Below are 17,150 nucleotides of genomic sequence, written 5' to 3'. Positions count from 1 at the left end.
GAAGCGCTGGGAAAGAGAGGATTGACAGTGCTTATTGATTGTCAGAGATTAAAAAGTGGCTGTTCAAAAGTTCAGAAAAAGAAAACAAAAGGGAACAGGAAAGTAAAGAAAGCCCCGGGCTTGCTGAGTGGAGAAGTCAACTGCTACTGTCATCTAAACCAGAAAGAAGGTTCGGTTTCATAGAGATGAAGTCTGGAGTCCTGGTGGACTGAATGATTCACACTTTGAGTAGAAAGTCTTATGTAGGGTATGGTTTTTCCACTCTAGCCTGACAACTTCAAGGTCGATACCACTGATCTGAGTTAATGCAATGAGGGGTTGAAAAGAGAAAAACAAAAACAAAAACTGAGAAGTCTTTGAATTTTTAGTAGTTACATGGAAATGTAGGAAGATGCTAAGTTTTTAAGAGAAATATGCTAGCAAGTTCCAGGAGTCTGAAACAGAAAAGTTTTGAATTTTGACACTAGATTTGGGTTTCCAACTTCTATGAGCTGGTACTGTTCTGAAAGGTACCCATAGTAGAAAGGGCGAACTCCTAATCCCCGGGTCAGAGGAATCCATGAAGAACAATAACGTGGGAAGAACCAGCTAGCAGCAGTTACCAGAAGCAATAGACAGAGAAGACAAACAGGATGTTAGAAATCGGCTGCATCTAACTTTGCTTTACATGAGCACACTATGGGTTCAGTGGGATTCTACACAGCCTAACCATTTTCCAGTATCTTCCTTTCTGCCATTTTCCCCCCAAACAAAAACAGATTGGAAAAAGAAAAAAAAACAGCATTGGTTTGCCTTATTCTTGTTCTGAGTTTGGGAGGTCAAAGGTAACTAACAACCCATCTCTTTTGGATCACCACCGACTGGTCCATGAGGAATACATCCAGGACTAAAGCAGAGAATGGTTCATCATTTAGGCATCCTAGAGTTTAAACTAGACAGTGACAGACTGGGTGGATCCTGGAATTCCCTCCTGAGAAAGGGGTGATTATGTAGTAGGCACAAATGGAAGCATGAAAGTAAGGTTTAGTGACCAAAGAAGCAGTTGATGAAAAACTGGCTAAATACTTAGCAATACTGTTCTCTCTTCCTGGGCACAGCGCTAAGCTATGCCTCTTGGACCTTTTTCATAAATACATGGCATATGACTAGTTTTCGCCAGTATAAAATGAACAAAAGAAAACACAAGCCAGAGACAGTTCCTGATACTGTCTATCCATCTGTGTGATGGTGGAAATCCCTGGAGAAGCTACCAGAGACATAAGCAACAGAAGGAAGGGGAGGAGAGCCATCCAGGGATGCTGACCAAAATCTGCAAAATCTGCATTTGTATATAAAATAACTTACAGTGGTGAACTGCGGAGATCAACAAACTATCAAACCCTCTGTTGGGAGCTCTGAAAACGGTAGCTCTTTCACCATCGATAATATCTGAAATGCAGTTACCTCACTGTGGTAGCTTGAGAGAGAATGACCCCACAGACTCATATGTTTGGATACTTGGTTTCCAATTTATGGAACTGTTTAGGAAGGATTAGGGATGTGTCTTGGCTGGAGGAGGTATGTCACTGGGACAAGTTTGGGGATTTCAAAAGTCTCACGCCATTCCCAGTGTGTGCCCTGCTTTCTGTTTGTAGTTTGAAATGTGAGTTTTAGGCCTTTTTAAGCCATGCCTGTCACATCCTGATGGCTACCTCTGCTCTGTCATCATGATCTCTAACCCTCTGGAACTAATAACCTCATTTTAAAAAAAACACTTTCTTTTTTAAGCTTCCTTGCAATGGTGTTTATCAGAGCAATAGAAAAGCAATTAATAATATTAACAGAATTTTCTCTCCTAAGAATTTAGAGCTGCAACATGTAATAAATCTAAGGAAATGACTGTGTTGTCATGGGGCCTTAAATGACAAATCAACACCATAAGACAAATTAAATCATGAAGAAGCAGAAAAGTCAAGAAAGCCAAACCACCAGGCAAAACCAAGCACTATAAGGTAGGTGTGGCGGTTTGAATGGGATATCTACGCCATAGTCCCACATTTTGAGCACCTGATCCACAGTTGGGGCTGTTTGGGAGATGTTGCTGAACGTCTAGGAGATTCATCCCTGGGAGCCGTTTCTGAGAGTCTCACTCTCTCCCAGTTCATTCTTTGCATCATATGTGCAATTGAAGGTGTGTTTTCTCTGCTTCCTGACTGACTGCCAGCCACCACGATCTCCTGCCATGATGGACGCAGATCCTTCTGGAACTATGAGTTCAAATAAACTCTTTTTGGTCAGTGTTGTTGTTTGTTTGTTTTGTGTTTGTTTTTATCATAGCAACATAAAAGTAACTGAAACAGAAAGTGTGCAGGGATGAGAAGGAGAACAGGTCAGATTCAACTGGAGAGAAACCACAAGCATGGGATCCTGTGGCACAGTCATGGACAGCTCACATCTCCAGACAGTTAGCACCTCTGTGAAACAACCTTAGCATTTTAGCTAAAGCTATGTCCTTGAGTGACTTTAGTGACGCAGCCTGTTGCAGGTAGGTGCTGATCATTTCTGCCTAAATAAGACTTCTCAGGCGGAAACTGTAGGCCCTTGTAGTGGATTGGCCATGACTTGTCAGATCTGCACCATTGATTAAGGTTCCCTCTACCTTATCTGAGTTCTTCATTCCTTTCTTTCAAGGGACAGACCCAAGGCTCTGCTTGCCCTTTCTTGCTCTCCACGTCTGTCTTTCAGAGTCTTCGTCTCCCAATAAACACGTAGCAATCTTAAGTTCACTTCAGTATTGCTTTGCAGCATTCCTGAGCCTAGAATCAAATTAAAGTTTTTGAGTCCCTGGGTATTAAAAAGAAATTATACCCTACCTATAATAATGAATATAAATATTTTATCATAAAATAGGTGTGAAGAATTTCCCAAATTCTCTAATTTTTATGCCAGTGACTACCCCGAGAACTTGGTGTTTGCTACTTTTTAAATATGAAAATTTTAATTATCACCACTCAACAAGTCATCCTGTTTTCCTTCAGCTTTAGGTGTTTAATTGATATACCTATTAGGTAACTTAGATTGTTTAAGCCTCATTGTAGGCTCAGTCTTCATCCTAATGATCCAAAAATAGTATCAAGTTGAAGATAAGACGGACTTGCTATTGGTTGTGTCTTGCTATGCAATGAGTTATGTAAAAATAGATGACATATAGCAACATATTGGGGGAAGTTAGAAAGATGGATCAGTGGTTCAAACCACTCCCAGCTCTTACAGAGGACCTAGGTTCAATTCCCAGTACCCATACGGCAGCTCATATCCAGTTCCTGAGGACCTGTTATTCTCGTCTGGTTTCCCAGGGCAACAGACATGAATGCCTGCGGTACATATACATCCAGGCAAAATGCTCAACACATAAAATAATTAACTCTAAAAATCTCTAAATTAAAAATAACGAACTGCATGTTTCTACTCTCTCATAGTTCCTACATGTTAGGAATGAGTGTGTGGCCATCTGAGTTCAGCTTAAGCTCTCTCCTTGGCTGTGTCCCTATGCGGGTTGACAAGACTCATTGTGATAAGTTGCAAGGTATGAAGTAAACAGAAAATAGGTTAGTGTAACAACACAAGTAAATCATATTAAACTGGAAGTTTGGGTCACCATCCATAACCAAAGTTCACTTTTTGGGGACGCAGGCTCTGGCAGCCTTTAAGACAGCCAGCCCTAAAGATTCCTATCTCCTAACCTTCCTTGCACAATTTCTACTTTTTTTTTCAAATTCATTGACTGAGAATGAAAACACGGAGCTCACAGCACTTCTATCGTTAATTAAAAAAAAAAAAATAGTCACCTTCTCCTTGCCAGTTAACTCTTGATTTCTCAGCTCGCCTGCTTTATTGGTTTGTTTTTTATATGGTAATAGAGATCAAGTTCATGGTCTCACACATGTTCTAAAAGTGCTGTATCACAGAGTCCTCAACCTTTATAAATATACAGCAAAGAAACGAGATGTTATAATGTAAAGGTCCCTGTGTCAAACACATGGCAGCACCTTATGGATAAGAGTCAGGAGGAATGGAGACCCTCGCCTAATTACTCTGTGATGCACTTGTGGGCCCCCTTGCCCATTGGCTGCAGCAGCTTTGCGGGCCATTCACACTATAATTTTGCCTAAAGACTGATGTCAGCATTATTGCGGACCAGGGAGCTAAAGCAACCGCTGCTGTGGTCTAAAAGGTCTTGATTGCCAAAGTAAAGAAATGGTTTTGAGAGGAGAGGGAAGACTGGACTGATCATGGCTGTTTAAGAGTAACTAAAAGCCAGCTAAGCAGCGATGCACAAAATTGCCTCGACAAACAGCGGATGCCACTACCAGGGAAGCTACAGCAAGGAGGCATTAGTTCCAGGTCCACGGCTACTCCCTCCCTTAGCCAACCAGGAAGACGGAATGGGTGCTTTTATAGGCGATGTTAAAATTCCACTGCTTTTCAAAATTGTCCAGAGAAGCAAGGGGACTGACAGCAAGGGGGAGAAGTAAAGTGGAGGAGATTAACTGGTGCAGGGGGTAGAATATGCTAAAAATACATTATATGTATGCCGGAAAATAGCCTTGTGTGACTTAGTACCATGTGTAATAAATACATGTCACTGAGGAAAAAAATAAAAATGAATTTCAAAAATTCGATTGCTTTTGTTCTTTATTACTCCTTGGCCTGGCAAGCTCTGGAGTCTTAATGGGCTCTAATTTACAATATCACATTCAGTTCAGCACGGTTTAGAACCCACTTGTGATGTCAGGGAAGGCAGGAAATCTGGTAAGATGGGAACACAAGGTTCCCAGTGGAACAAAGGAGCAAAAAAGTCACATGGTTTTTAACTTGAGTAGGAACAGAAGTGGTAAGTATTGTGTTTTGCCCTCCTTCTGAGTTAGTGTGCATGCGTGTGCACGCGTGTGGGGGGCAACTGCCCACAGAGGCCAGAAGCGGGCTTCACAGGCAGTTGTGAGCTTCAAGATGTAAGTGCTGAGGGCCAAACGGCCTTCTGTTCAAAAGCAGCAAATAGTGGACATTGATACTTGGGGGTCAGAAATTATTTTTCTGGGCTAACCTCTCCTATGTTTGCTTAAAATTCAAACAGTCAGAAACTGGAGAGATGACTCAGCCCTTTAATGGCCCTTGCTTCTTCAAACTGTCCTTCTTAGGGCTTGGTTCCTAGGGCTCAGAACCTGTATTGCCAGCTCCTCCCTCCAATGTTTCTTGGAAACTATCACCCTTTATGCACTTGGTGAACCTAGTCCTGTAGGAGATTCTGATACAGGACTTTCTGGGCCCTCGAAGGGAGGCAATGAGGATGGCTAAGGCTCTGTCAAAGTACATGGAGATGTAGAGATTCAGTAAGGGCAATCATGCTGGGCACCAATTCGTATAAATCACAGAGACTGGTGTCAAGGCAGACTTAAAACTGTGAGTCATATGTATACGGATTTATTAAACAGAGGTGGAATCGTTTGAATCCAAATAAAATAACCTGAGTAGAACTGTTTCAAAAAGAAAGTGCTTTTTTAAAACAAAATATGACTAAGCAAAAATTTCTTCAACATTTATGTTGATTACTTGAACATCATCCCCTAAAAATACAGCGATGGCCTTTGGTACATCTTCATGCACCTCAGTCGGTCCTTTCGGTCCCAGTAACATATCACGGGTGTTCCCTTTTAAGAATACAGTGTTTTCAATAAAATAGTTGAATCTTTTCAGTAAAATGCCTCCAGCGTTCATAATTCTGTATTTTATGACTAGCGAAATTAAAATCCCCATCGACACAATGTGAAAGGAACAAATCTTAAACCAAGCAGGCCCCTGAGATGGCAACTTACACCAGATCTTTCTGGCCAAACCATTCTAACTAGAAAGCCAGATTTGGGGACACAACGATTCGCACACTGTTGAGGGAAGATCGAGGGGAGATCATATGTCCAATGGTGAAACACTGGAAGCAGAAAGGCAAGGCTCCTCAGTCGTCAGAACAGACATCGGAGTCTCACACAGAGCCACCACGGACGCTTGCGAAGCCCTGTCTTCTAATTATAGTGCCATCCTATTTTCCCTCCTAGGAAATGAGTGGATTTTTATTCGAGCCATTGCCGTCAGCCACCCTTTGGGGAAAACAAAGGTGCAAAATGACGTCCCAAACGGCCAGGGGAAAGCGTGAGCATTGGGTTAAATACGTCATATCTGGGGGGGCGGGGGACAGCAAGGAATGTGTTTCAGAGGGCCGAACATGCTCCTCTAGGGTCAAAGAATCTCCAGGAGCAAGAGGAGGCTACTCTGGAGAGCCAGGTGCAGCTGAAGAGGAGAGCAGGTGACAAATGCTTTTTCCTTTTACCCTTCAGGGAGAATAAAAAAAAAAAAAAATTCCAACTTTAAAACAGCCTTTTGCAGCCCAGGTTGATTAGTCCTTTGCTCATGTGACAATCTTGGCTCCTCCCAGAAGTCATCCTGCAAGCTCACTCTTCCCTGAGGGTCTGTGTCAGCACAACTTAGAAAGGTCGCTTAGGCCCAGAAAACCAGGTGAGAGAGAAACCCAGACACTGCAATTACCATTGATGCTATCTTGAAACCATCCTTCTGTTTTCTCAGTATGTTCTCGTAACAGGGATTATTTTCCCCAAGAACCACAAGAGGGAGTATTCTTACTTCTTTGTAAGTGGCTCTGCCACAGAGGAGATAGTATCCTTATGTTTTTTGTTTTTTAATGATAAGGTAAACTATTAAACATTTGGCGAGCTCCTTTATATTGATCTAAAATCTGAGCTATTATCCGATTGTCTTTCATCGATTCATATGTATATAGCCCAGATGTTTTCTTGGCCACTAGTAATAAAAGAGAAGGTAGACAGTGTTTCCCTCTGGTTTCTCCTCTCCTGTGTATCAAAGAATTTGTGGGGAAGAAGGGTTCCCCCTTAAGTCGTGGTCAGCAAGTGTAAGAACCATGGCCAGGGTTCATGAACTAGGAGCAAGGGACTTGGTTACCTAGAAGGAATGGCTGCTGCCTTCAAACTGGCTGCTTTCTTTGTTCCTAAAAAGCTAAAAGTAACCACATGCCTGATTCTGTCCATTCTCACAGAAGATGATAAGAAATATTTTTTTTCAGAGTCTGAATTAGACTTAGTTTACACATCAACATTTTTAGCCCAGTGCATTAACACTCGCTAAAACAAAACAACTGGAAATATCCATGGACACACACACACACAAGTGTGTACCTACACACATACCCTCACATACACAAGAGAACAGAGAGGGCACAGAGACAGACAAACAGACAGACAGAACGAATTTACTTCTTATTCAGGCCACACTGCCTGATAAGAGTTGACTGACCAGCATAACCTTCCTTATTCTAGCCTAAAACAGAAGCAGAGAACTGTTCTCCAAAAATTAATGATATTTTTTTGGGACAGATAGAACATAGCAAACTATAGCACATTCAAGGAGGTTTTCAAAGACAAAACTGAGGGAGTTTACAGCAGTTATTTTGAAAGAACAACCGTAGGCCACAGTGCTAAGTACGGGTGGCCTTGGTCCTGGACTGAACAGACAAGCGCTTTCTATGGGAAGTACGCTGGCGGCTCTTTGTGGCTACATTATGGTGCAATGCCGGCTGTAAGGCTTCTCCGTCTGTTGTGGGAGTACTTACCAGGCAGTTTTACATAAGAAGCCTTCCTTCACAACCTTTGGGCTTTGTCTATTTTTTGTATTTTGTTAGTCGACAGAATGTGTCTATTTTGATTTTGACAACTTTCGCATTTCATTTACACAAGGGATGACTCAAGGATTCAGGTGTTCCCCTTTATCCTCGTTCAGCATCTTCCTCCTGAATTCTGTCTTGGCTGATGTGCAGAGTCAGAGAACTTTAAGAGCTAGGGTAAGAGGTGGTCCATTCTACTTCTTTCTACAAGCCATCACTCAGTCCCATGATCCACTTGGATGGAAAGGAAGACTTAGAGGTCTATGCTTGGAAAGAACCACTGCTCTTGTCGACCCCAGGTTCTTAATGTAGGGTTCAAAGCTTTCCAGATAACCTCTTAGTTTGGCTGAAAATAAATGACATCCATTAAACAAAATTTAATACATCTTCCAATTAAATGTAGGAGTGGTAGTCACTATGGTACGTAAAGGCTCACTCTGTTGAGTCCATCTGATCTCAGTTCAGCCATGGTAAAGAATTTCATGTGTGGTAACGGTGTTTCTCCTAGGAGATGACATAACTGCTTTTCTATCTCCAGGCTTTCTCTGGAGTTTTCTAAGGTCACTCAGTTGGTGCACAGGGGTCACTTAAAAGTACCAACTGGCTAATATCATGAGACCCTGTCTCAAAACACCTCCAGAATGAAAGATGTGTAGATAAAACTGAGAACTTGGAATATCAAGCTTCCTTTAAGCACTTTGTGTTGTGGAGATAATCTCTACCGTCTGCTAGAGAGGCAGGAGAAGACAGGAGAACTGGCTGTTGGTGGGAGACCCTGTGGTAGCACAGTTAAAGGAAATGCTCACCACACATGCCTGGGTTCCTCACGATCTGCACTTCCTCACTGTCTACATGTCTGTCACAACAGTCTGCAACATCATAAATGCATAGGGACTGATTCTTGGAGTAAATCACAAGATTTGCAAGATTGAGCCAATATATATATATACACCGAACGGAGTTAGAATGGGGCTAAGATCAGGAAACAGTGTATGACCTGGCTGAGGGAAGCTTTAGTAACATGATTACCCTCCCACAGATCTTAATGGCCTAGAGCCACTTTGCCCATGATGCTACAACAGCTCCATTATGCTTGGATGTGACATTGTGCTTCATTAATTGAGGTAGAGATAACAGACCCTGTTCTGCAAACTGATGGAAGGATCCAAAGGATTAGATAAATGGGTGCTTCAGATCTATTAATTATTTGAGACTAAAGAACCTGCTACCTGTTTCTGTTGTACAGAAGATGGAACATCCTTCTCCAGGGCAGAGGCAGGAAGTAATGGTGGAGGTCCCAATGTCACTGAGAGACTAGGTCCAGGCTGCTAGGAGTATAAAGCTCTTTATTTTGTGGGTTTCTTAAGGATTTTCCTGGGACTCATTTGATTTCACATAAGCTCTACCTACCAATCTCAAAACGATCAGCACTTTCCTACTTTTAAAGATGTATTTTGCCAGGCATGGTGGTGCATACTTTTGATCCTAGCACTTGGGAGACAGAGGCAGGCAGCTGTCTGTGAGTTCAAGGCCAGCCTGGTCTACAGAGCAAGTGCCAGGACATCCAGGGCTACACAGAGAAGCCCTGTCTCGAAAAACAATGTATATATAATTATATATATGATTCTGTATAACTGTGTATGTATATAACACACATATATAGATAGATAGATAGATAGATAGATACACCCAATTAATAATTAAATGTTGTATATTTATACCATACAACATGATGTGATGTTTTGACCTATGCATGCTTTCTGGAATGGCTAAAGCAAGCTATTCAAAATGCATTGTGTGTGACCTCGTGCACTTATCTGTCATTAGGTTGCAGTGAGGAAATATTTTCCCTCTAATGAACTTAAGTCACATTTTGGAAAAGCTTCAAGAAACCTCTGTATCTGATGCTGGGCCACCTGAAGTTATTCTGAGACAGAAACAAAGGCAGCATATTACACCCTTGCCTCTGTGTTTTCTCAGTGCTCTGACTTCAGTCTTTGCCCGAAACCTGTATTTATTTGATTCAGAGATCATATTTGAGAAATAACTTTATTTCCAAAAAAGAAACTTAAGAATTAGAATATTTTATGCTATTTGCCAATTTTATAACAATGTATTTGGATCAAACCTACCCCACTACCCACCCTCCTAGGCACCCCAACCCATCTCTTCCCACTTTGATGTCCTCCCTCCTCTTTGCAACCTGAGTCTCATTAGAGTCACCTGCTGGAATGGTGACTGTCATCTTTTACAGGTGACAATACACGGCTGCAGTGACTTCATGAGTGTGATGACCATGTCCAGAAGACAGCACTCCTCTTCAATATCACACCCCTACGCTCTTTCTGCCTCCTCTTCCAACTACTCCCTGAGCCTAGGTGATGGTGTTAGTGTGGATGTCCCACTGAAAGCAGAGCACTCAATAGTCCCCTATTCTAAGGCTCTTCGGCCAGTTATGTCTCTGCATTAACTGTCACCCCCTGCAGAGAGAAGCTTCTCTGACCAAGACTGAGGACATCGCTGATCAGTGAGTATAAATATGCCTACCGGAAGGCAGTTTGGCGACATGTCTATTTAGCAAGGGAACTTATAAATAGTAGTAGGGCTCCCTCTAGGACCTGTGACCTCCTGAGCCATGGGTCTTGTCTGGTTTTACAGTGCAAAGCATGACTTAACCTCCTGCGAAAAAGGCCTCAAATCTAATCCAAACCTGTATGATTGCTCCCTTAACCTCTGCACAACACAGCCGCTTTCTGTCCCACGGTTATATTCCATTCCCTCTCATCTCTCCTTGTGTTCGACTGTATTCTCTGGCCAAATATATTTGCTATAGTTGCTAGACTAGAGAGCAAAGTGGTAACATTGGCACTAAGCCTGAAACTTTGGGGAACTTGTCATTTTGTTGTTCTGATTTCCTACTCTTCATAGTACTGTCAAGTGTGGCAGTGTGCATCAAACTCCCACCTCGACATAACAAGTGTCCCTTTTCTTCCAACTTCCACCCACCCTTCCCTCAGCTTATGTCCTCGCTGATGCCCCTCAAGAACCATCAGGTGTCTATCAAACAGTCTCTTTAAGACATCAGACTTTCGGTCAGGTGGTGGTGGCGGCGCACGCAATTAATTCCACTCGGATTTAAGCACTCGGGAAGCAGAGGCAGGCAGATTTCTGTGAGTTCATGGCCAGCCTGATCTAAGGAGCCAATTCCAGGACAGGCTCCAAAGCTGCCTGTGTCAAAAAACAAAAACAAATAAACAAATAAACAAAAAAATGACATCAGACTTTTATTGGCATTTTTCTTGAAATTCCATAGCAGTCACTATATTTTATGGCTTTTGTTACAACTTCTCTGAAGCTCCTTAAGGTGCCAAATACCAAAATATATTCTGTTTACCTGTTGCTAGATAACAAACTACCCCACCAAAAATATAGCCATATAATAGCAACATATACTTTATCTAATACTGACAGTTTAACTGGACTTGGTAGTGAAGGTCTTTAATTTCAGATATTGAGGAGGCTAAGGCAGGGAGATTGCGAGTTGAAGGTCTCTGTGGAGTGGGGGGAGTTTAAGGCAAGTAATGAGACTCAGTCTCAATACGTTATTTTAAAGGGGTAAGAGCTACCACTTTGTAGCAGAACTCTGGCCTGGCATATGCACAAGGCCCTGGGTTTATTCATGGCACCACAGAAGAGAAAACAGCTTGAACAGGGCTCATTTGGGACAGGTTATAGACACTCTACTCTACGTTGGCTGGACACCTTCAAGGTTGAAAACTTATATGTCAGGTGATTACTGCTGAGATTGAGAGCGCCAACTGTGAGTGCTGCCTCAGACATTGTTCATCTGTGTCTATATTTGTCTCCACAACATGGCGGCTGATTTACAAGAGCATGTTTCTCAAGAAAGAAAGGCCCAAGGAAGCTTGCTGTCTTGGCTGGCCTGACGTCGATGCTGACACAACTTCATATTTCATTCCAGTCGATGCAGTTAAATCACATTGGGCATTGTGGAAGGAAGCAGCGGTTCAAATGAACCTAATAAAAAGTGTGTTAGGAAATGTGTGGACACTTTCAAAAACTACAGCCACACATAGTTTACTTCAAACTAATTTATAATTTCCCTGTGACCTGACTAGAGGCTTATATTATTTCAACTACTAATAAAATACTTTGTTGAAAATATAAAATCTGAGATAAATAAAAAACTTGGTGGGAAACCACAGGGTAAGCTTAATAACAAGATGGAGATGACAAGAAAGAAGACCTTAGGGAAATTATCAAAATATCTAATATTTGTGTAATTAAATCTCTTAAGGAAAAAGAAAAAGAATGGTTCATAAATACCATCTGAAGAAAGGATGACTAGAAATGTCCAATGTTAGTGAACACCATACATTTATAGACTAAAGAAACCAAATAGTCCCCAACAACACAATAAACACAAAAAATGCCTATGCCAAGGATTGTTACAATCTAGCTTTTGAAAGTAAAATATGTAGGAAAATACTTTAAGCATCAGTGAGTAAGAATGGGAATTTAAAAAGAAAGGGGACTATTCCAGCTGTCTAAGAGTTTCTAAGTCAAAGGTCAGTCGCAACATTTTTAAGTGCACACTCATCCTTCAAAACTACCGATGAGCTGGCAGTGGGGGCGCACACCTTTAATCCCAGCACGCAGGCAACAGAGGTAGGCAGATCTCTGAGAGGAGGCCAGCCTGGTCCACAGAGTGAGTTCCAGGACATCTGGGGCTGCACAGAGAAACAAACAAAGAAACAAAACAATGATGAAATAAATATTTTCTGAAATAAAGAAAACCAAGAAAATGCATCACCAAAATATTGCTCTAAAAATTATTGTGGGGAAATTTTTTGCTTTTTCATTTATTTTTTTTAATTTTCAAGATTGCAATACAGTTACATTTCCCCCTTCCTTTTCCACCCTCCAAATCTTCCTAGAGTGAGTTTGTTTAAATTAAAATATGATCAAACCATCAGAAACAAAAGAAAAGCCACAAAAACAGGGTAGAAATACAAGTAAATATGACTTCTCTTGAGCTCTTTAGGGTACATCTGATGGATCTATGAGATAACTCAGCAAGCAAGGGCAATGGCACCAAATTTTGGGACCCAAGTTCAGTACCCAGAACCCACTTGGTGTGAGGAAAGAACTAAATCCCCCCAGGTTATCCCCTAAACTCCATATACCCACTATGGTCACTATGGTGTACACACACACACACACACACACACACACACACACACAAACAATGAATGAATATAACAAAAAGTACATTTGCTAGATGATAACAAAATAATCACATTGTCTGATAATTTTCCAGTGAACATTAATATAATAGCTTGGACAACTGAAGCAAAACTTATGGAAAAAAAGCTCCTATAGAATAGTAAAATTACTTTATTTTTAGTGCAAATGACAAAATATTAAGTTTAATATAGCCTGTGAAAAGTTAAATACTTCCTAATGCTTGAGCAAGTGATACATAAATTATAATTAAAGATATAGTGAGGCATGCAATAGATAAGATAGAACTCTAGAAGCTCATACAACACAGCAGATGATGGTAAAGAAAATATACACTAAGGAGGTAAAAGGAAAATACAAATGGTAATGTGCAGGCCTAAATCCAGATGCAACAATCATTCAGCACACATAGACAAGACACAAAAATGGAAAGACAAAATATGGAAAGACTGTCAGGAAGGATGTTAAATGAAAACTGGAGGCAAGTTAAAAATAAAAAGATAGAAAAGGATGCATCAACCTTCATCCGACGATGGATGGCGATACAGATGGAGACCCACATTGGAGCACCGGACGGAGTCCCCCAAGGTCCAAATGAGGAGCAGAAGGAGGAAGAACATGAAAAAAGAAATCAGGACCGCGAGGGGTGCGATCACCCACTGATACAAGGGGACTGATCTAATGAGAGTTCACCAAGGCCAGTTGTCTGGGAATGAGCAAGCACGTGATCCAGCCAGATTCTCTGAATGAGGCTGGATTCTCTGAATGTGGCTAGCCCGGAGTCTTTCTGAAAAGCCATTGACAATGACACTGGGACTTGTTTCCTCTGCATATACTGGATTTCTGGGATCCAGTCTGTTTGGATGCTCACCTTCCTGGACCTGGAGGGAGGAGGGAGGAGCTTGAACTACCCACAGGGCTGGAAGCCCTGACTGCTCTTAGGGATGGAGAGGGAGGACGAGGGGGAGGGGGGGGGAGTGGGAGGGTGTGGGTAGGAGGGGCAGAAATGGAGACTTTTGTGGAGACTTTTGTATTTTAATAAACTTTGAGAAAAAAAAAGATGCATCATTAAAACAGTTATCAAGAGAAAATACAGTGAAAAGCAGGATTGCCACTTAATAATAATAACATCAAAACACCAAGAAGGAAAAACCTAAATGAGAGTGGACCAACAACAGAGCTTCCAAACCACAGAAACAAAAGCTGGCGGGGGGTGGGGGGAGTAAACAAATTAACAAATGCATAGTTACACAAGGCAACCTCAGCTTCTCCTCAGGCTCCATAGAGCAATCAGAAAGAACAGAGAACTGAGCAATACTACCAACGAAGCAGGCATAATTCAAATCTGTTAAACTTATTGAGAAAAGTAGAGGACCTGGGGCTGGTGAGATGGCTCAGGGCTAAGATCACATGCTGTTCTTACAGAAGACCTAAGTTTGGGTCCCAGCACCCACCTAAGGCAGCTCAGAACCATTTGTAACTCCAATTCCAGGGTATCCAACACCTTCTTTGAGGTCTCCCTGGGCACCTCAACTCATATATACACTATGTATATATGTATATCGACATTTGTATCACACAGACATATATATATATATAATGAAATTTTAGAAAATAAGTCCTTTTGAAAAACACATTGTAGCCATTCTTTGTAAATACATGTGGTATAAGGTGTGCACCGGGTTTCAAACTTAATCTCAACACCTTTAAAAATTTTAATAGTATATAAGATATGTTATCTGAAAATAAAAAGAATAAATTAACAGCGGTGTCATACAGACCAAGAATTGAATAAAAAACCACAAAAATTCGAAAAACATAACATTCTGAAAACAATTTAAATCCAATAATTTAAAATTCAAGACTTCAGATGAAGCTCCATATAGTGGTGTATTGTTTGTCACACTAGTCAGCCATACATACTAGACTGTGGTTGCACACACCTTTAATCCCAGCAGCCAGACTAGTTAGTCACAGACATAGTTCCACAGTAGTGGAACACGCCCCTAATCCCAGCACTAGAGAGGATTATAAAATGGGATCAGACAGAACCTCGCTCTCTTTCAGTCTGAAGATTTCTTAGAGGTAAGAGTTCTCTAGTGGTTTGGTTACTTTGCTTTTCTGATCTTAAGGTTGAACCCCAATCTCTCTCTCTCTCTCTCTCTCTCTCTCTCTCTCTCTCTCTCTCTCCCTCTCTTGGTTTAATTAATTGTGACAGGCAGATTATCTGACAAGCGCCAAGTCCCAGTTTCCATCCCTAGCACTGAAAAAATTAGAATGAAATTTGAAGCATGCCTCTAAAGCTGCCTTTGAGGGACAGTGGTAGCATTAATGGGTTGTGCTAAAAAAACAGGGAGGACCTCAAGCAAATATATTGTTTTTCCTTTAAAAAAAACTGAATAAAAGCATAAGAAAGAAATAATAAAAATGAGATAAGAAATCAAAAAGAGAAAAACACTAGAGAGGAAAAAAATTGTTTTTACTCATCATTAAAATGATTAATAACATTGACAAGAGCTCAGGCAAAACCAAGCAGGAGAAGACAGGGGAAAGACACAAACTATCACTCTTGGGACTGAAGGAGTGTGTCACTTAGGCCACACCTTAACAGATGCTGTGGGCAGGTAATTACACATTAGCTCGACAGCCTGAAGCTCTGTCGAGGCACCACCAGCCACCGAAGACAAAACTGATATCCTAGGTAGGCTCACCACTTTGTTATAAAATGAATTTGTAGTTAAAAAGATGTGGCTCAGTGAGTTTTCTGGCCTAACTGGGCAAAAATATCACGGTTATAGCCTCGTTTGAAAAACAGAAGAGCAAGAAGTCCTCCCTAAATGTGCTTATTGGACCAGCGCTAGACAAATATGGCAAGAAATCCTTTTAAGTTGTTGTCTTTGTTAGGATTTTATTGCTACGAATAAATGCCATAACCAGGGCAACTCTTAGATGGAAACACTAAATCGGGGGTGGCTGACAGATCAGAAGTTCCGTCCTTTATTGTCACGGCAGGAAGCATGGTGTCGCACAAGCAGACATGGTGCTGGAGATGTAGTTTCGACTTTTACGTCTGGATTGACAAGCAGCAGAAAGAGTAAGGGAGTCACTGGGCCTGACTGGAGCTTCTGAATCCTCCAAGTCTACCCCCTGTGACACAAGGTCATGACGACCCCAACCATGCTGCAACTCCAACAATGCTGCTCTTTGTGGGCCTATGGGGCCGTTTTCATTCAAGCTAACACATTCACTGACTCCTAAACATCAGCACAAAAATCCTATATAAATTAACAACCAATAAACTTAGACGTGGTGGCCCATTCAGTAATTTCAACACTTGGGAGACCGAGGCCACTGAGTCATTGTTTCAAATCCAACCTAGACTGCAAAGTAAGTTTATTGCCATCCTGTCTTGTATAGGGCCCTGTATCAGAAGTCAAACTAAATCAAACCAAAACATTAACAAGTATACAGTAATATACAAATAATGGTCGAGGGCCATTGCGAAAAATGTATGTATCTACTGCGCTATCTAAACCCAGACACTGTAGGATATCTCAGTAGATGTAGGAAAAAAAACAAATAATAGACATCACTTCATGATTTAAGAAAGAAAGAAAACCTTCCATCATACTGGGAATGAATGAAAATTGTCTGCCAAACAACAAAACCCAAAGACCATAGCTGACATTATACTTACTGTGAAAGGCAATGTTTTAGATCCACCATAGCAGGAAAAGCCCCACTTCCGTCATTCCTGTCCAGAACAATAAAGGCCAGCAGAGTAGGAATTCAGTTGTCCTGATCTGTTAGAGGCACAACTATCCAGGTAGGAAATTCAAAATGATCGACAGAAAGCTCCCAGAATGAATAGGTGCATATTGTAATGTCTTGAGAAATGTCATTAGCACAGCAAAATCAATCATTCCTACAGGCTCAGTCTGAACAGTTGGAAACTGAAGCAGTTTTTTTTAAAAGAAAAATAGCTCCTGAAGAGTGAAATGCTCAGACATAACTGTAACAAAATATCGGCTGAAAAAAATCAGCTCAAAATACACAGAGACACTGTGTTCTTAGATTAGAAGATTCGGCATAATAAAAGTGTCAATTCAAATGTATTTCCAGCTAAAATCCCACAGGGTTTGGTACATACATATAGCAC

Source organism: Myodes glareolus, chromosome 2 (assembly GCF_982192425.1).
Source record: "Myodes glareolus chromosome 2, mMyoGla1.1, whole genome shotgun sequence".
Taxonomy (NCBI): Eukaryota; Metazoa; Chordata; class Mammalia; order Rodentia; family Cricetidae; genus Myodes; species Myodes glareolus.
This window is presented reverse-complemented; position numbering follows the sequence as displayed.